Raw genomic sequence first — 21,330 nt, forward strand, 5'->3', positions numbered from 1 at the left:
TGCTGAGGTCTGAAGATTCACTGGTGGAATTATAAATGGAAAGGGATGTGAATGGAAAAGGTATATGTTTTGCTGAGAATATGACAGTATTCAGGTGAAGACTGTCTGCAGAACTGCAGAAGATGACCTAGTAATGCTGAATGACTGGACAAAGAAATGGCAGATTAAATTAAATGTACAGAAATACAAACTGAGTTATATATATTGGGAGGGAGGGAAAATAATCTAAATTTTCCATATGCAATGATGGACTTTGAGTTGATTCTGATGTTGTAGTAAAGAATTCCTTGAAAATATTTGATCAGTGGTCAATATTAGTCAAATAAGTGCACCTAATGTTAGAAATTTTTAGGAAGGGAAATGTATAATGGTGTCATTAAAACCACACTGGACACTGTCATTCAGTCCTTTTAATCTCAGAAAGGGGAGAAGGGCAACAAAGATCATCAAAGGTCATGAGAGACACTTCTATACAAGGAATGGCCAAACAGACTATGGCGCTTTGTAACAGAATTGACAGAGAAAGGATATGATAGTGGGACATAAAATCATGTGTGATGTGGGAGAGGAATCAAAGGGAACTGTCATTCACTTTCTTTTCAAATAGAGGGAGTAAGTGGCATCAAAAGACAAAGGCAGGGCAAGCTTCAGAACAAACAAAAAGAAATATGACAGCAATTAAGTCATGGAAATCCTTGCCGTGGGATGTTATTGTGACTGGAAAAACTCACAGAAGAAAAATCCTTGATGGTATTTAAAATACAAAGACATCAGTTTCTGCATGCAGACTCTCCCAGCCCCAAATAAGTGGAGTCTGTGAAATGGTTTTAGGGGAGTATTGTTACACAGCTGTTCTGTTAGACTTGCCTGGGTATTTGAGGAGGCAGTTTTCAGATATAGGATGCTGATCCAATGTATTATGGAGGATTTTACGTTTAAATATTTCCTGGTGCAGCTACACCATTTTTAGGCTCCCTGTAGTATTTTCAAGTAGGTACTCCATTTGGTTTGCCTTATATTAACTAGAGCGTGCAGCAACCCGTCAGAGGCCATGATACACAGAACCCCTTCATTGCAAGTATTGCATAGCAAGGTAATGTTCCTGAAGGCTTGCACACAGCTGAGGGTGAAGGCAGCTGAGCAGCGGGATATCAGAGGAGCAGAGAGTCAATTTGGTATAAGGTCTGACATACAGGTTTGTGTGAAATTAGGCAGTAATGTGTAGATGTGGAAGTAAGGTATGTGTGTAGGAGGAGCTGAAGGAACAGAGAGAGAAAGGTTCAGAGAAGGCTGGAGTGCCATGCATTGATCGGAGGTGTAACGATGCCCGTTTGAATGAAAACAAGTGTTCATGTGTGTGTCAGGCAGCCTACCTTTGAGGAATTTGCTTTAGTGAAAAGAGCAGTAAGGAGGGCTAGATGAATCTTGGATCTTTGCAGAAAAATGCAAGAGAGGTTGGCTTCTTTCACCATTTGTAACTATTAGGGCTCCGCAAACAATCAATCCAAAATGAGGATAAACAGAGTTGTAAAGCTGTCTCTGAGCTGCATTGCAAAGGCATCTGCCTTTCAGTACTGAGTGATCTTTCCATGCATGGAATTGGGACTTCTGTAAATGCTTGGAGGGAGCATTTCCAGTAGGGAAATCTCTCCAGTTCTGTATGGGCCGTGGTAGCAGCAGACAGCTCCCGGGCTTTAACTTGGGCTTGGGAATCTTTCCATCCAGGACTAATGTTCACGTTGTGATTATGTGTATTTCTTTCCCTGTGGCTGTAACTGTGGAAGTAACTGTTAAGGCTTATTACTGCCCAACCGGGCCCTTTTTCCAAGCGCTGAATTTATGTGGGGTTGTCCTTTACAGCAGAGTTAAAAAACAAAGAGTGGATTTTTTTACTGCCTCAGAAAGGTGGACTGGTGCTGTGTAAAAAAGGGATGAAAAGAGACTACTCTACTGGGACAAACTCCAGAGAATCATAGATATCAGACATGGTAAACGTCTATCAGGTCACCTTGTCCATCTTCTCCTGCCAGGAGTGCCATTGTTCTATTCAAGGTATTAACTTGGAAGCGTTTCTACAAAGAGCCGTTCACCATGGGACTGTGCTTGTTGTTTTCTGTGTTCAGTTTGCTGCTGCTAAAGATGTCTTAAGGACAAGTAAGACTTCTCCTCAAACTTGGGTTTCTTTGCATTTTGGGTAGTAGAGACTTAACAATAAAAATAAATAAAAATAAAAACCAACTAAAACATAGAGAATTATTATTTAGAGAATGAGGTGGATTAGCACTATATAGTTAATTAATTACTAACTTTGTCAACTAAGAGATCTTGAGAAAAACTGCCAAAAGTTATCCAACAGAGAAGTGGCAGGGTCAGGGATAGAAACCAGGAACCGTAACTCCTGATCTGTTCCTCAACTCGGTGTCATGGTTTAGGCCCAGCCGGCAACAAAGAACCACGAGGCCGCTTGCTCACTCCTCTCCCCCTGGTTGGATGGGGAGGAGAAAAATGTAACGAAAGGCTCGTGGATTGACACAAGGACAGGGAGGGGTCACTCACCAGTTGTGGGCATGGGCAAAAATCAGACTGGACTTGGGGAAAAAAACCCAAATCAATTACATTTGTTACCAATCAATTCAAAACAGGATGAGAAGTAAAACCAAATCTTAAAAACACCTTCCCCCCACCCCTCCCTTTTTCCTGGGCTCAAATCCACTTCTGATTTTCTCTAGCTCCTCCACCCCAGCAGCCCAAGGGGACAGGGAATGGGGTTGCAGTTCACAGGTTGTTTCTGCTGCTCCTTCCTCCTCAGGGGGAGGGCTCCTCACTCTTCCCCTGCTCCAGCGTGGGGTCCCTCCCATGGGAGACAGTCCTCCATGAACTTCTCCAGCTGAGTCCTTCCCACGGGCTGCAGTCCTTCATAAGCTGCTCTGGCGTGGGTCCCTTCAATGGGCTGCAGTTCTTGAGGCACAGACTGCTCCAGCACAGGCTTTCCCACAGAGTCACGGCCATCTTGGGGGGCGTCCCCCTGCTCCAGCGTGGGGTCCTCCCCGGGCTGCAGGTGGGCATCTGCTCTCCCGCTTCCCTCCATGGGCTGGGGGGGGACAGCCTGCCATCTCACCATGGGCTGCAGGGGCATCCCCTCCTCCGGCAAACCTCCTCCCCTCCTTCTTGACTGACCTCGGTGTCTGCAGAGGGGTTCCTCTCACATCCCACGCCCCTCTCCGCTGCAGGTTTCCCTTCTTAAGTATGTTCTCCCAGAGGCGCTACCACCGTCGCTGATGGGCTCAGCCTTGGCCAGCGGTGGGTCCAACCTGGAGCGGGGGAAGCTTCTGGCATCTTCTTACAGGAGCCACCCCTGCAGCCCCTCCCCTGCTACCAAAAGCCCACCACACAAACCCAATACACTCAGTAGAAAACAAATGCTACTGAAAGTGCAGTCATCTGTCCCGTTGCCAACTGTGTGATTTGTGGCATGTAAGGGTGTCAAAATGTCAGAGACTTTTAAGACCAGAAGAACCATCATACCCAGCCAGCTCTGCCTTCTATTGATTGTCTAATTATCCCCACTTACGCATAGTTTCAGAGTGTTTGTAAGCAAGAAACATCAAGCCTCAATTTCTCGTACTTCCCCTACATTAATAATTTTGGGCCTCCTTTGGGGAGTTATGTTTTAACCAGCCTTGGTGTGAAGGCATTAAAAGACAATCTATTACTTTCCTTGGTAAGTGGCTGTGATGTTTAATTGCCCCCTACTTTAAAAAGAAATTGGGCCTTATATCTGTTTGGAGTTTGTCTGCCAATAGCTCCCAAATGTTGATTCTTCCGATGCAGTTTTCTACTGGAACAGAGATGCTTCAGAAATCCAGTGTTTTTCCCTTATTCACAATAATCAAGTCCCTTCTTTATCTGTCTTTTGAAAAACTAAACAAATGGAGTTCCTTGTCTTTTACTGTAAGGCATTTATTCTAGTTCTCAAATCATGTTGAAGCTGCTTGATGTATTCTTTGCAATTTTTTAGAGTGCTTTCTTCAAGAAAATGTAGACATTAGAATTATACCTAGGGTTTAAGTGCGTATTGTACCAATGCTATGTATTGCTTATTCTAGTTATATATCCTGAGGCTGAACTGGCCCTTTTGGCCATAGCACTTTACTGGAAGCTCACACTTTCTCCTCTGATATTTCCTAAATTGTTTTCAAAGTCGCAGCTTTGCAGGGTGCAGCTCCCCTGTGGCTTCCTCTTCCTGGTTCTGTAGTTCATGGCCTGTCTTCCATGTTCATAAGCTTATATATTTTAGTATGTTTTAGATATTTTATTTAGGTATTTATCTGTTTTAAAACTTGCTTGGATTGAAAGGGCCTGGACTTCCACACTGTGTGAATCACTCTGTATGACTGCTCTGTCTCTAAAGTTACTTAGTGCTCTGCCAAACTTGGTGTTACCTTCAAGTGTTAGCTTTAGTGCTTTTTATATTTACTTTTAGGTAATGAATAAGATATTCAATACTTTTGCATCGAATATGGATCCGTATGGTGCATTAGAAATGCCTCTTTTCAGTAATGATACCCCACTGACTACTACTTTTTGAGATTTGTCAGCTGAGGACTTATCTATCTATCTAATATTATGTCCTGTTTTTATTGTATGCTGTTAATTTAAGCAGAGCTGTCTTCTGGTATTCAGTCAAATGCCTTAAAAAATGTTTCATCTGTGCCTTTACTATTGTCATTCAAATGATATCAGGTTTATTTGACAGAAACTCCTTTTACACAGGAAGGTCTAATGACATTAAGTATTGTATTCCTATCCTTTAATGTTTTTATTAAGCACCTTGGATAGAAGCTGTTGTGCTGTTTCCTCCAGGGTTGATGTTTCCTGCAGGCTAAACCCTTCTACAGTTACACATCTTGTCCTCTTTGGCTTTTTAAAACACTCACACAACATTATCATTCTTTTATTCTTCTGTTATCTTTCTGTTATTCCAAGATTAAAAATAAACCTCAGTGGATCAGAAGTCTCCTCATTCAGCTCTTTTAAGACTTTGGAGCAAGTGACCCAGGTCTGTGAAATTAAACATAAAGCATATTTATTCCTGGTAACTGATCAACATCCTCTTTTGTTCTCATGGATTGCAAAATACTTTGTCATCCTCATGTGGTATAAGCACTTATGTTCTTCATGTATTTATATCTGACAGAGATAAAATGTTTGTTGCATACTTCATAAATTTTATAAGCTGAACCTTTTGATGGATTTCTGTATCAAGATATAACCTTTCTTTTTTAAACTACTAATGCATCCTATCATGATTTAAAGACTGTATTGGTTAATTAGATCACTAGGAAACATTGCACATTACTTCCAGACTGAATAGTTGTGATTTGGCTAGCCACCATATATGATTACACTTTTGTCTCCTAAATTAAAGCAGACCTCCTCTGTCAGAGAACTTCTCCCCATGCAGATTTCTGTAGCATGTAGATTAGGATCAGCTTGTAACCTTTGGGTGAAACAGGTGGAGTTCATTGGATAGCTCACACAGCATAGTGTAAGACTGAGACTTGTAGTAAGACTGTAGTACTTTTCTGTGCTGTTTGAAGTTTTTTAATATCTTTTTAAAAGCATAGGCAAGATAACAGGCCACAGTATTATTATATGGTTTCACTAATACTATATACTCTGTACTTTCTTGATATTTTCCTACTTAGACACTGAAGAATCACATTAGCCCTCTTAGCAACTGCTTTACAAAGGCATTTCATGTTCAATTGGTTATGCACCAAGACACACGTGCTCTTTTTGTAGTCACTGTTTGCAAGGCTTAGATACAGTTCCCATTGTGTGAGAATTACTTATAGTCTTTGATCCTAAATCTATAATCTAGCACTGGGCTGGACTGAAATGAGAATGTGTCTGTCTCTATATGTATGTCAAAGTGATAAGCAAACTGAATTTTAGATATTTTCTTGTCCTTTTCCAGAATCACCCTTAGGTGTCCAGACTGCTTTCCAGTATCTGGAAGTCATTCAGTGGTTGTACTTCAGCCATGCTAGGACTGAAACTTTAGGCAGTAGCCCTTTCCCCAGTGTGCTGCCTCAGTCTGTCTCTTGCTGGCACATGGGAAGCTTTATTAATAACACTTCTATAAAATTAGAAGCAAGGCTTAAGGCAAAATATGCCTGTTTGCATATTTCCTCTTACTGCCCTTAATTTTTTTCGTGGAACGGATCCTAGGACATTGGAATCAACCTCCAGTCCTAAGTTTTTGGAAAGTGATACAGGATGATCCTTATGCTTCTCTGTGTCAGAGGAATCCCTTCAACTGCTGCTTGCTGCCTCCTCACTTCCCTGACAGCACCAGTGTCTCCAACGTGTAATAATCAATAGTAACTGTAATAATAGTAATAATAATGTAATAGTAATGTTCCATTACTGGCATAGATTTTATGTTCAGCTTGGAAAAATGAAACTTGTATTTAGAAGGCAGTGACTATGCCTCTTATACCTCTTACAGGAACACGCAAGCAAACTTTGCAGGGTGTGATTAACACATGGGGGTTTATTCTCTTGCTTCGAGCTAATCTAAGTGTTTAACTTTCTGTGGTATAATACTTCCACACAAGCAAGGAAGAATGTGGCAAGAAGCTGATGATCTGCCTTTAAGAGGCATGTTAGCCTAGGTAGGACAAAACTAGTTGGTAGCACAGTGCAGAAACAGCAGTTTGGGACTTTTGGCTTCTCTGTGGCTTTGTGAGGGACTAACAGGGTCTTGGACAGATGTTTGCAACCCATCTTTCCTTTTGGAAGCTCTTGGGAAATAGTTCTTACCCTTAATAATACCTGTTGATAGACCCACATGCAAATGATGGATTTGCAGTGAGAGGTGTCAGGCTTGTGGGTGCCAGAATAGTATGAGATACTTGCGCTTTCCAGGACAAAGGAATTTTATTGTAAAACCATATAGACCCTATTGACAGAGTGACTGTGGAGTTAGGGAAATAATTTGTCTGTTTTGGTTAATATTTATATTGCTTCCAAAGCAAAATGGAGGAGTGTGGGGTAGCTGAAAAATGCAGCCCTTTCAAAGTGTAGTGCTCTAGAGAAGAAAGAGGAAGAAAAGAGCATAGTATGGTATAGAAAACAGCAGCACTTTCAGTGTGCCGTAATCATCATCACTAACTCTCTCCTTTTGAGTGCCTTATGTATGAAGGACCCAAGCCAAGCAGAACAATTCCTGCCTGGGAATGGCAAGACACAGTGATGTTGGTACACATCGTGGGCTGAACATACATTCTCTAGCAATGTACTTTTCGGCATCTGCCTCTATATTCTGTACGCTGGGCTTTGTATGCAGTCATTGTGGTTTGTTTTGGTTTTTCTTCCTTGTTTGCCTCTTTAAAGTAGTAGAACAGTCAGAGCTGACTTTGGGTTATTTGGGCTTGGAACAGGACTGCAGGCAAGAACATGCCCAACCCAGGATAACTTAGATCAGCAATACTCCACTTAGATGCCCCTGCTGTAATTTTCTTTGCTTCCTCCCTTGTCTGTGCTCCTTTCAGGTTTGACCATGCTGAGGTGACAGAAAAAGAAATGCATGAAGGAGCATTCTTAGCTCCTGCTAAGTCCCATTCAGCACACAGTCCAATGTCAAGTACAGCAAAGTTAGTTTGATCTTCTGAACTGAAATATCACTTCTAGGTACACTGGAGGGTGTGGATATGCAAAGGCTGAATTTGCAGTCACAAGGATTCTGGTATAATCTCACCTCCACCAGTCTTTTCTGTAGGAAATGGTAACTCCATCCTTGTGTAGAGTGTTTCATAAAAAAGATACACTCTTGCTTTCTGAGCTACCTTTGGGGTAAGAGAAGGATAGTAGTTACCAGAATGACAAGCAGTTTGTTGGCAGCATGCCTGCATAAGAACATATGCGTGCGGGGATCCGCATGCAGCCGGTGGGCATTCTTCTAATGCTAATCATAAGCACATTTAATTTTACTGTCCTGGAAAAACACGTGTATTGCATAAGAATCACAGGTGGAGAGATGAGTACATGTGTACGCATGTATGTACATATAGTAGTGTGCATGCAGGTACTGTTTTCAGATGTGTATAAACCCGTACATATGCCCTTAGTAGGTACCAATGCAGAGACCCACTGTTCAGATCTATATGGGTATGTAAATAGATATACTTCTTATTCACGTATGCACGGTATATGGATATGTTTATGTAAATGCAAATATACATAGGCATTATGTAAATGCAAATATACATAGGCATGTATTGGCAAACAAATGTAGCATGTAAGTTGATTACATGTCCAGATATCAGCAACCAGTCCTGTACTGAGGAATACATATGTGTCCTTGCTTCCAGGATTTTTTTAAAATTTTGTGACTATGTCAGCCGTTTCCTCTTATTCCCCCCTTTTTTCCTTCAGCGGCCAATACAACACACTGTCAAGCTTTCTTGGTATATTAGAAAAAGAATGGTGACTGATTTCTATGTATTTTGTGATTTTGGACAGCGCTTGCTCTATGCAAGGAGAATAAAACTGCCATAGAAGAGAAACACTTGGTTCTTTAAGAGTGCCATATAGATGAAACAATCATTTCTACCATTTTGGTCAATGCAGTCTGGGTAATAACAAGAGCAGAGCCCCTTTCTCAACCCCCTCCTCCAAAGAAGGTGACTCCAGAAATGGAAGTTCACCGTGTTCTGAGACTGTTTGCCGCTGCCACAGTAGTATCTCCGGTGCTCAGTAAAGGTATGGAAAAGTTGTTGAGACTTGAACGACAAAAGTGGATGGGCGGCTCAGTTAACCGGAAAGGATTAAAAGATTTAAATGGAGAATTTTGGCCAAACAACTGCTAAGGCAGATTTTGTTTTCTGCCTGTTAGTGTTTGAACAATGTAAGTTCTATAGCTCTGCTTAAGACGTGCTATAGATCTTTCTTAAGCAGTAAGATAGAACTAAGCAAAACAGAAAATATAAGATAGTATTGTAAATTGGGCTTGTATCAAATAAGCTTTCGTAGATGTGAGATCAGTCTCCCTTATATATAAAAACAAGCTGCACACAGAGGAGATGAGAACCTTGTGCCTGGATGCATTAAAATGGCATTATAGAAAAAGTAAACAAAATGAGGGAAAAGTTTATTGCCATTTCATATTTACATTATTGAATTTCAAAGCCGAAAGAGGTTAGTAGATTATTTACACTGATCTTTGTCACCAAAACATTTCCTCCAGCTATTCCTTAGTCACAGGATAGTAATTAGGAAGAAGAGACATTCTTTCTGACCATCTATTGACTTGCTGTATGAATTGGCCAAGAATATTCAGTTCCCTCTGTTTTGCTTTCTCTTTCTATAAATTGGGGATAGTGGCCCTTAATGGGGGAGCGGGAGATAATACAATGGGTTAGTGTCAAGACACTAATGTTCACAGAGTAACTTAAAATGTTCTGCAGGAATTTCCTACGGAAAGTGTTTCTACAATGGAGAGATGTGTTTTTTCCAGCTCCCTTTGCGGAAAAGCCTGCCCCCCCCCCCCCCTTTTTTTTTTTTAAAAGGAAAAAAACATAGTGATAGGCTCACTCCAGAGACAAAACAGCATCGAGAGCTCTCTGTGTTTTGCATACTCAGGCCCAGTGTGCCAGGAACCAGCTAATCAGCTGCCTCTTTTGTCTGGCACTCGGTGCTGACTCCAGCCCTGACCTCTCTCCTTACAGAAGAGCTCTCGCCGCTCCTGATTGCAGCCCCCCGCCTACTCTGAGAAGGAAGTGTAATCTGGTGCTGAATGGGGTGCTTAGGCCCTCATCTGTCTCCCATTTCTGCTTCTCATTTCAGTGCTTCCACTGGAAAATGTCATGCTTTTTGCTTTTGTTTCTTTCTCCTTTCGCGTGCTTTCCTTAATGCTCTCTTACTGCGGCGGCAGCGTTATGGCTGTGCTGACTGCTTCCCCCTCCCCTCTTATGCCCCAGGAGCTGCTGGACTTACACTTCATGCACACAGCTTCCAGATCAAAGCAAGGGATGAAGGTGAGGTTTTGCCAACAGCCCCAGTGGGCTCTGGCAGCACCACTGGGCTCTTCGCACTGTTTTAATACTATTCCCCAAGAAAGCTGTAAAGATGGTGGGGGCTAGGAAAACAGTATTGTCGGTAAAGGTTTCTCTGGAGGCCAGGTGAGACCATATGAGCAGGTGAGGGGGAGCCGTCCCATTCCCAGCCTCCCTTTAGTGGTCTCAGACAGTGTTGCACTGTGCACTAAAGCTGTGGCTGGTGCAGCTGGGTGGCTTCTGAATGAATAGATGGACTATACTTTTTGGCATCGTGGTAACTGGGACTCGGTCCCAAAAAGAAGACAGATTTTTTTTTTTTTTTTTTTTAAAGTGAGGGTTTTTCCCGTCTTCCTTTTGTTAGTGCTGGAAGCTGTAGAGCTGGAGGTCACAGCTGAGAGAGTTTTTAGATACGTTTAGAGGAAAGATGTGAAAGATCTTCTCGTTCTTTTTCTAGCATCAAGGTGGGGTTATAAGATGACAGTATTTTTCTCTTGATGTCTCTTGTACGTAGGGAATTGATTACATTCCTTGCCCTGTCCAGCAAATGTTCAAGCAAATATTTAGCTCATCACCTCCCTGTTTTCACACAACATAAGGCCCAGTGCAGATAAATGTTTGGGAAATCCTGCCTGTGGAGGGTTTGAACTTTGTTCCATGCCTTGGAATTTGAACAGGTGAGTAAAGAGATCTGGAGAGACGCCTGTGTTGGCAGGTTTTTGCACAGGGCAACAAGAGAGGTGTTAAAAGTTTAGAAACCCATAGTATTTCAGTCTAGATGTATGGAGAGAGGTCTTCCTCCCCAGTCTATCTAGACCTGTGTAGTGCACCATGGCAGATGGCGTCAGCCATGGGGTAGTGCCATCCTGCCGATGGCACTTCTTCAGCAGACCTGGAGTGCCTTTGCTCCTTCACAGGAGGAGAGGCTAGCTGAAGGCATGCCTCTTACTTTGGCTGCCATTGCAGATGGAAGGAGATGCCAGTGCCACTGCGACCTTTGTGCTAAGGCTGAGGGAGGGAGACACGTGATGGGATGCAGCACCCCCAGCTGCTATCATCTGGCTACAAACAGTGACACCATCCTGCTACAGTCACCACTTTACATTTGTGGACTAAGTTTACACAATACTAAATCCAATAAATACTTCCTCTGTTGCTCTAATTGCATCGTTATTTGAGCAGTGCTCACTTTTAAGCATGTGCTCTCCCATATGTAATGGTAAATTTTATTTTATTTTTTTTGCTGGACAAGTGACAAAACCATAGAAAAAGCCACTGTGGTTGGCACAATTTGCCTAGCGCATTGGAAGCCTAGGCAGTGAGACTAATGCTTGACTGGCATACGGAGAGTGAACTACCTTCTTGTACCTGCCAGGGGCATTCTTGAGAAGCACGCTCAAGGCATATTGGCTGGGGAAGATAGGTAGTTGAGAAAAACTGCATACCTGCAAGTGAGCAATATCTATTCAGTATTTTCACGGAAGACTTTAAACATTGGTGTTCTCATTAAAACACATTTTACCACTGAAATTAAAAGCTGAGTGAAATGAAGAGTTTCTGTCCCAAAGGAGGTTCCTCCAGCCCACATTTGTTTTCATTGCGGCTGGTAAGGTATTTTTTTTTTAAAATGGAAATCCTTCAAAACTTCAGAATTGAATTCATATGTAACATTCTGATATTCCCTGAATCAAATTATTTCATATCAATTATTGAGCTGACCCCAAATATTCTGGAGACAGTTTAACAAGAACTGTATTTTCCTATCCAGGGCAGTTCCATGTGGCAGCTGTCCTGTAGGGCCCTTGTGTCCCATTCTCCCATTGGGGCCAGAGTATTTGATCAAGCTGCTTTGTGCCAAAACCAGTCACATGTCTCTTTGGATGTCAGGTGGACACTGACATTGCTTCATGTGAAAGTATTTCCCTAGAGAGGGCAGCCCAGAGGTAAAAATGGAGACCGCTATTGAAAGTAAACGCAATGCCTGGAAAATACTGTTTCATGTTATGGTAAGTTCATACAAAAGCTTTTCTATTAAGTTTGATGAAACTAAACATGCCATTTTGAATTGCAATGGCTTGAAGTGAAGCATTTCACTGCTAATTCTCTGTTAGGAAAATGGAATTCTGTGTTAGAAAGCCACCCCGATGGAAGCATTCACCCAGCCATACTAAGCAGATCTGTTTCCTGAGATAGGTCTTTTGCACTTGCACAACCTTAGGTGGATTTGAAATACAATGAGATCACTAAGTGGAGTGTTATTTGCTAAGTCATTGTCTGATACAGTTTTCAGTGTCTTGCGTAATAAGGTTACAGATGATCAATGGGACCATCCTAAAATAATTTCTCTCTGCCTTTCAGATGGAATCCTTCAGACACTTGACAGTAATCATTTCCTCACATACTCATCACTGAACTAAGCTAGACAGATTTAGCTTGTGCTAGCTAGACAAATCTGAGATTTCAGGATGCGTTTGGGAGGAGCAGAGCATTCTGTAACTGGTGAATGTCTATATAAGCTCAATACAGAACTGAATGTAATTGAAGTCAACTACTGCATGCTGGTAAATAAGGTTCTGTGATGATGATTTCTTTATTTTCTTCTTTTTTTTAACTCTAAAAAAGCTTTCAAACCTTCATTAGCTAGGAAGTTCATTTGTAAATTTAAGCTCTTCAAATTTGTGAGATATCAGAATTGTGTTAATATAAGGTCTATTCTTCCTTTTGGTGCATTTAACACTATGAAAGTCTTTAGCTACACAGTAATTTCTCCTTTCTCATGTCCTGCCCTCCACAACACAGAATCATATAAAATAAAACTGGAATGGACTGTGAGATGTTATTTAATCCTTTCTGCTTCCACTGTCCCAAGACAAAATCAATGACATCTATGTGTGTCTTGACAGCAATTTGTTTAACCTGTAATTAAAGGTCTCCAGTGATGGTTGCTCCTCAGGCAATCTCTTCCAGTGCTTCACTGTTCTTAAATTAAAATAGCTTTTCCTAACATAAATTCTAACACTTTCTTGCTGTAATTTTTGCCCATTATTTCTTGTCCTTTTCAGCATAGATACAAAGAACAGATTGTTCCTTTCTGCTTTGTAGCAGCCATTTTATATTTGAACACTGTTATAACGTCTCCTTGCAGTTTTCTGTATGTTAAAAAGAAGCAATACTTTCAATCTTTCTTCTATTTTCTAGACCTCTGGTTATTCTCATTGCTTTCCTCAGGACTCTTTCCAACAGTCCCACTCCTTTCCTGAAGTGCAATTCTCCAAGCTGGACATGATCTCCAGCAGAGTACAGCACTGTCTCCTCCTATGTCTCCATACATTCCAGGATGCTTCATTCAATACACCCAATGAATGACTTCCAGTGTGTAACTATTAAGAGTTTCTTTCTTCTGTCTTTTTTTACCTCTGCACTGTACAGGCTCAGTGTAGAACACAGAATTTCCTCATTATTGTATATGCATGAATATTTGTAAAATACTGAAATATCTCCTCTATGCCCTTCTTCTATCCAGAGACACGCCCAAGGTACAAGTTGCTTTTCAGGGCTAGCATGAGGTATGCCTGAGTCTATGGCCTGTAGCGCAAGTAAGGAGCATCATAGCTGGCTGTCTTGTTTTTGCTGTCCTGCAGCTTTTATTTTTCTCTGTTACTAGGCCAAATGGAGGTTGAATAGAGCATGCAGCAAGAGGGAAGTTCAAATCTGTACACCCGAATCCCCAGTGAAATGCTTTAAATGCTTTGCCATGACACAAAGGTGAATTCTGCTACTGTCAAATATCAGTCAGTTACTTTTTCACCTAAATGTTAACAAGTTTCAGCTAATTTTTAGGAACAGACTGAGAAATCTAAGTCTAATGTCTCAGAGCATTTCTTTTAGCTTTAGCAGTGAAGACGAAATCCCTCCTTGTCTTCACTTACAGCTTTTGGCTAATGAGCACTTCTGCAAAACCAATTCCATGGCCTCAAGTTGGCCACCATGATGTGAGGAACATACTTTTGAGGATATTGAGTTTAGGTGGCTTTCTCACCATTGCTTGGAAAATCTGTGGAAAAGTGATATTTTAAGAAATTCAGAAATGATACCTTCATTCCTGTGATCCCTTTCTTCACTTATTGCAGAACTTGAAGTTTTTGTAGCAAGGAAAGAAGAGGACTTGACGCTTCCACCACAAAAGAGCATTCATCCTCAAATCACAGTCCTTGCTACCACCAATTCTACTTAATCTTACTGCTGCCTATGCTGTGCCTTTTCAGTAGCTGAGGAAACAACTTTAGTCTTTGAGGCTAATATAGAATCCTTCAGCAGCATTTCTCTTGCAACTATAAAGGCTTCTTCCCCCTCTATACATTGTCATGACCTTTTTCACAAATAAATATATATAATTTCTAATGTTCCCATCATGTTTGTCTCAAGATGCAGTTGTGGGGTCTGCTGTTCCCTTTGAAATCAAGATATTCTTCAACAAAGACCAAATGAATTAGCAGTCAGTGTATCCCAGCATAGAGGATGCAGAAATCCACCCATGTGATAAAATAAATTCTGTCCTTATTGCTACCTGTTAAAAGGAAGGAATCCAAGAAGTAGGTCAGTTCACAACTTTGCTATTCTGTAGTTTGAATGCTGCAATGCAACACCAAGAATAAGTAAGGCTGTAGAGCGTTTGACATTTCAGTCGCTTAGTAATATTCATAGTTAATTCAAGAAGCAGCAGGCTCAGTATATGCAAAAAACATATTGTACAGATCTAGACACATATTAGAACTTCAATAATTAGCTGTAAAGCAACTTTTTTTCCCCTAAAGCTTGGAATCTCTCTCATTCATATATTTGGTTGGTTTTAAGGCAAAAAATTCTTAGATCTTATTCCAAAAAGGCATAGAAAGAAATGTTTGGTCTTTATCTTGGTATATTCCAAGGTGAAAGATAAGGCAGCAAGATGGATCTTGATCTGCCTTAATCTGTTTAAGCTTGCTCTGGATACCCTGTGAATGATTTGGATTGGTTTTAACTCTGCAGTAACTGTGAACACACTCCAATGTCCTGAATTCTCATGAGAAGCAGGGGCTTATTTTTTGGCTTAAAGGATAGTTGTGACCACAATGAAGTACCGGGTCCTCCATCCTCAGTACCTTTTAAGGAAACATTCTTATTAGACCAGTTGAAGAAATTACACCCTACCTTTTTCAGCCCTTTTTTACTGGCACCTTGAATCTCTTTTCTTTCTCTTTCTTTATATCCTACTTCAGGGAGTGCTTCTCTGTATCTTCCTCTTAAGTCTTTGGAAACTAAATCAATCTCTTTTCTGGAGTTTTCCATAAAACTTGAAGTTATTCAGAACCTATAATTGATTTGTAAGATGGAAAAAATTTTGTAGGGAAGCTTGAAATAGTTGTCCCTTGTTTTTTAAGCGTTCTAGTCACCTTATTCCTATTTGTAGCTGAGTAAACACATGTTCTTTGTTAAACATAATTCAGATGAAACGTAGGATTGCATTACTTTAGTCAACATAGCACAAATATTTGAGTCTTATTTGTTTGGTTTCAGTTACTTATCATCAATGTTCAATGTATTGTTTTTCATGACATAAATTAACTCATTCAGTGTGGTGAATGGTGAATGTGTTTCTTGATTACCTGAATACAGTTGTTATCCCACTGAACCATCAAATATGTTTAGACCAGGTATGCACAGTCCATATACAGTTCTTTAAAAAAGTATAGCAGCTTTAGTTACCCATCACTGAAGCCTTGGATCACTGCATACATTGTCTTTCTCAAACACAAAGTAAAGCTCCGTTAGCTGGTGTGTTTGTTTCTACTTGCTGGTTGAGGCAGGCTAGAAACACATGGTTCTGGTAAACCAACAGATAAACTGTAATTTATTAAGCTGCAGGAACTTGTCTGGGTCAGTGCAGGTGCCTTTAAGGAAATCTTAGGCTCTAGGCTGAATGTCTCGCTGTTAGTCTTTCTGAGGAGTGATATGGGCAGTTGGTGAAGGAGTGCAGCCTGTGACAGAGAAAAGCAATTGGTGATACACAGGATGCAGTAGGTAAAAAAACTTGGTTGAACGTCAGAGGTGCTCTTCCTTGCTAGCTAAACTTACGCAGCCTTCAGCTTATTGCCCTTTTTCATGGTGGTTCATGATGGCCATCTTCTAATTTGCCAGGCTATCAATGGCCGTTTCCCTTTGGAGCATGCTTGTGTCCAGCCTGTACCGAAAATCATGTTTCTTGCTTAATAGCACCAACTTGGAGAGGAATTTTTATATTGGCTACTGGCCAAGTCTAGCACACCATTTTTCCTCACTTTTGTTGCTCCCTCTCTATCTGCATCTTCACTTGATTGCAGAGAGACGCTTTTCATCATTGTGAAAAGCCATCTGATTAGAGCTCTCATTAACCCACGAGTGAAGCTTCTTATAAGTTTAGCTGGAGAAATTCCTTGAATGCTTCAGAATTGCAAAGTTGCCATTTTTAAGAAACCTCAAAACTAGATTGCTGATTTGTTTTAGCTCAGCTTAAAACAAACTCATCTTTCTCAGCAGATTTAAAGAAAACCTAATTTACTGTATATCTTTTTATCCCTCAAAATGTCTCAGATGCCATGGAATTCTACTGCTCGTTGTCAGAGACTATGTGTATCTGGACTATCCTGTCCCTGACCATCCATCTATACTTATCCAGTTCATTAAACAAAGGCGTTGAACAGTCAAAATATTCCTCTGTTAAAGTGTGTTTAGAAGCAGTCCTCATGGAAAAGGAAAAAAACCACTTTTTTCATTGTTCTAATTTCATTTTTGGAATATAAAGCGATTTTAAGATTAGAAGCATGAAGGTTACTTTTCAAATGCTCTGTGCATAGCTTTTGCTAGTAATTTTCTTCCCCTTTCTCTTTTCTACCTTCCTTCCCAGAATAACTGTAAAGTAGATGTGTATGTCTGTACCAGGAATCATTTCCTTGACTCCCTTAGGCCTCTTGACCTTCTCTGATACACATATCAGACACGAGATGAACTCAAGCTTGTCTGTTTAAACAGGCAAGATCAGCTTTGTTCAGAAAGCCATCTGATAAAAATGGACAAATTTATGGGCACTGCTTTCGTTGCTTTGCTTACTTCTAAGCTGTTATGGAAGCCATGTCCCAGAGTGGCACCAGAAGACTATGTCCTAGTGAGGGACAGCTCTCTGAGTCAGTCATGGCCTCATTTGGCGTTAAAGAGGTGTGGGTTTCAATCAGTAGTTTGGTATATCCTGAAGAGCCCACAAGTTAGTTCAGAGATTGCTGGCAAAATGAGATTACAAGGTAGGAAGTGTTACGCAGATGATAGGTTCTACTGCTGGCATACAGCTTCCTCAGTGAAACATGAAAACGTTTCTTCTCTGGCTTGCAGCAGGTGACTCCCTAAGAAACTATTTCTTGAAGCTCATATATTTAGAACTATAGAATCAAGTTTTTTGTCCTAGACTTTTTACTTACACTCCTTTGTAAAGGTAGGTTGCAAGGTTGGATCACAAACATATAAAAAAGCCTCACTGAAAGAACTGGTGGCAAGTCAGACCAGAACTGAGACAAGCATCTTCTCTTTTACCAGGCATTTTTAACATTTGGGAAGGATGTGTTTCATCTGTCCTGGAAAACTGCACTGAAGCATCTGTTGATTTCATTAAAACACAAAGTTTCATAGGTTATGAGGCCAGAAAGCCATTATGATAATCTAGGCTGATTTGCTATATAATTAATTCCTGTCTCACTATGTCTTTTAGAGAAGACAAGATACTATTTTAATTTAAAGTTTGCCAGTAGCAGAGAACACACCATAACCTGTAGTAAATTATTTCAATAGCAAATTACTCTCATGTAAAAATAAGTCATAGTATTTTAAAATGTGAATTTCTCTAACTTCAGTTTCTAGCCCCTGGATCCCATTATTCCTCTGTCACATGGACTGAAGAGCCCTCTATTGCCAAATTCCATTTTCTGCACAGATACTCATAGATTGCAATCGAATCACCCTTTAGCCTCTACTTATTAAACAGACTGAATTTGAGTGTTCTTCACTATGGGACACGCAGTCCAGTCATTTAATTATATTCCCTTTTTTAATTCTTGAAAGTTTGGTTTAAAAATTGAACTGCAGGTATCAGAAGCTGCCTTAGTGTTTCATTTCCCAAGCCAGAGATGCTGTTGTCTCTCTATTCCTCCTCAGGATTCACCTTGGGTTTACACCCAAGAATTATTTTTATCCTTTTGTTTATAGGGCTGAGAGTTCTGGTGTACCTGAGTATGCATCAAGATCTTGATGCCCAAATGTTACTGTCAATGACACCTTAAGTCAGCTGTGTGAACACTTGTACTTTTTCCTTAAATACAGGTGCTTTTTAAATTTCTCAAGGTAGGTTGTGGGTGTGAGGGTTTTTTTAAGAAAATGATGTAGAACAACAAACACTTGAATAATAGAGATTCAGATTTGGGTGGATCTGTTTCTTTGAAAAGATTGAATTCAGAACTCTTGTATCTATTCAGCACCATTTCTCTCTCTTCCCCAAGTCTTCCTTTGTGCTTGCTTTCTTGGTCCTTTCTTTCAAACTTGCTCTCAGATCCTACATTGTTAGTGACTTTCTGAGTTACAGCTAAATCCATGTAATTTCCTCTAGATCCTTTGAAAGTCTCTGTCTCAACAGGATTCTCCAGCTGTGGTACTGGTATGACTAATGAAATACGAGGCAGTCTGCAGCAAACCTCAAATAAACCCAAAGACAGACCTGCTGTGTTTCCCCAGAAGAGATGGGAATTGTTACTCAAGTATCAAATACGTGAAAGGGGGAGATGTAACCTTTATGTGGCTTAGCTGAGAGTTGGAAGCTGATTATGTGTATATGATCATATTCCTTCTACCAGCTACCTGCAGAGGTTTCTGAAAGCTAAGTCATAGCTAGCTACAGCCTAGCACCAGCCATCAATCATATGTTGGGTATTCTGCTCCCTTTCTGCTCCTATGATATGTGGAAGGGCTGGGTCAAGATACAGTTTAGAGGAGTGTTGGTTTGAGCAACTGTTAGTAGGCAGTTCTCCTACGTTAGGATCATTAAAGTCACAGTTCATTCAGGCCTGGCATTCTCTTGCCCACAAAAGCAACTCCATACTGGGGTGAAACCAAAAACGCAGCATTGCACCAAAGTCGTACCAGTCAGGGAGTCCGGTATGTATGTGCTGGCAGAAGGACTCTGTCCACAGGACCCCATTTCCAATTACCCTCTTTCCCAGGCTGTCCCTGCGGTGGGACAAGGATTAGACTATACACAACCTACTATACATGTAGATTCTTTAAGAACATGAGAAAAGCCCTAGTGGGCCTGAAGAACAGTCAATCCATTTACCCAGTATTCTGCCTCCTGTAGTGGCGGGTGCAACTGCCATTTAGGGAGAGTCTGTGAGCATGGCTACTATCAGTGGTGCGTGCATTCCCCTTACGCTCCCACAGCATCTACTGCTTTTGGATTAGGATTATTAGAAGGTCCATCTCTTCCCTTTCCCTTTAATATCAGTTTGTGGACTTGCTGTCCATTTATCTTTCTTGGTTCTTTTTGAGCCTGCAGGTGCTGCCTGCTTCCATGACCTCCTGTGGCAGCAAGTTTGAAGTTCACTACCCTCTGTGTAAATAAGTACTTCTAAAAATCCATTTTAAAGTGATATCCTACAAGTTTCAGTAAGTGCCTCTGGTTCTATGATTGCCAGATTTGGTAAAGAGCAGTTCTACATTAACCTTCTCCATCTTCTGTAAACCTCAACCATATTTTTTCTCAGTCCTCTCCAAATATAAGAGTCCTGGCCTTTTTTGGCTATCTTCATAAAGCATCCTGCTCCATCCTCTTAATTGTTCTATTTATTTTCCTCTGTACTTTCAGCTCCTCTGTTTCCTTGAGATGCAGGGACAAGACTGCATGCAGCGCTTAGAACTAGTGTCTGGCTGAGGTGCACCTACCTCATTGCCTGGCAAGAGGGGGAGGCTTTAATGCACAGCCTTGCTGAGTCACTGGAAGGAGGTGTATGGTCTGTCTAGCAAGAGCATTTGACATGGTTAATCCATAGAATGAAACTACTACAGTCCCACAAATTGAAAATATAGTTTATTCCTGTTGTGGATATTAACAGACTTGATGTTTTTGAAATCCGTGCGAGGGCAGAGTGCTTTATTGGGAAATGGAGCAAAACACGCTATTGTGGGTCAATACTGTCCTCTGCTGGGAGGAACTACAGCTTTGTGCCATGATGCCAAATGGGAATTGACAGCTGGCTTCTCCTTTCACTCTCATGTAGGGTATTTTGCCTTTGCAACAGGAAAATCTGATGCTGTGCTGGCTGCACTGGGGAAATTCTCCTTTAATGCTTAGTGAAAGCTGGAAATTCTTTGCTTGCTACAAATGTGTTGAATGTGATTTCATTTATTTTTCATCCTGAGGTCACCTACTTTGGAAGCTTATCCCTCATTCTGTCTTTCGTTTGCCTTTTAATACTGCTGCATGCTCATTTCTGACCTTCCTCTCCTATTTGTAGAATTAACTATGCATATCTCCTTTCTCTTCTCTTTTCATAGCAATTTGCTGGCAATGCATCCTCATAGCATTTTGAAAGCAGAAATCAAATGTGTGTGTACATATATGCTATATGTAATAGACAAAAAGTATTTTAAAGTGATAACTCCTTAGAAGAAATCAGTCTTCAGTCGTGTTGCAGAATAGGAATTCAATCAAATTTGCGCTAGTTGCAGAAATGCTTTTGCGTGTTGTATGTGCCAGCCCTGGGTTTAGGAAGCACAAAAGGCAGTTGAGAGAAAGTATAGTTTACAAACATCTCAGTTTTGTGCCTTCTCCAGTTCCTGCCTCTGTGAGAATGACATGGGGCAGAGAGGAGTCCTCTTCGCAAGGCATTAATTCTGTACCTATGAGAAAGAGAAGGGCAGGAGGTCTGGACTCCTGAGCAAGCCAGGTGTGCTCAGGAGTGCTTGCCTGTTTGGGACTCTTGGCTAATTTCTATCCATGTAGCAACACAGAGGCCAGAGTTCTGGTCCTTAACCCAGAGAGAGTAAGAGTCCAGGCACTGAATACGTACAGGCTTTTATGTGTTAGCGCAGAGTGCATACGTTTCTTGAGGCGAGGGTAAGCTATGCAGATACCTCCATAGCAAGTTTGTGCCTGTAGTGATCTAAGATTTCTTGGTCAGAGAAATTTTAAGTCTTTGGTTTTCCCTGTAGCTCTTTA

General features: G+C 41.0%; 1 protein-coding gene across 2 annotated transcripts in view; it reads left to right on the forward strand.

The window, feature by feature from the left end:
- Positions 1-21,330, forward strand: part of NRXN3 (neurexin 3) — a 984,457-nt gene that overhangs the window by 241,379 nt on the left and 721,748 nt on the right. The window lies entirely within an intron of this gene.

Source organism: Haliaeetus leucocephalus, unplaced genomic scaffold (assembly GCF_000737465.1).
Source record: "Haliaeetus leucocephalus isolate CR32 unplaced genomic scaffold, Haliaeetus_leucocephalus-4.0 Scaffold932, whole genome shotgun sequence".
In the NCBI taxonomy this organism is placed as follows: domain Eukaryota; kingdom Metazoa; phylum Chordata; class Aves; order Accipitriformes; family Accipitridae; genus Haliaeetus; species Haliaeetus leucocephalus.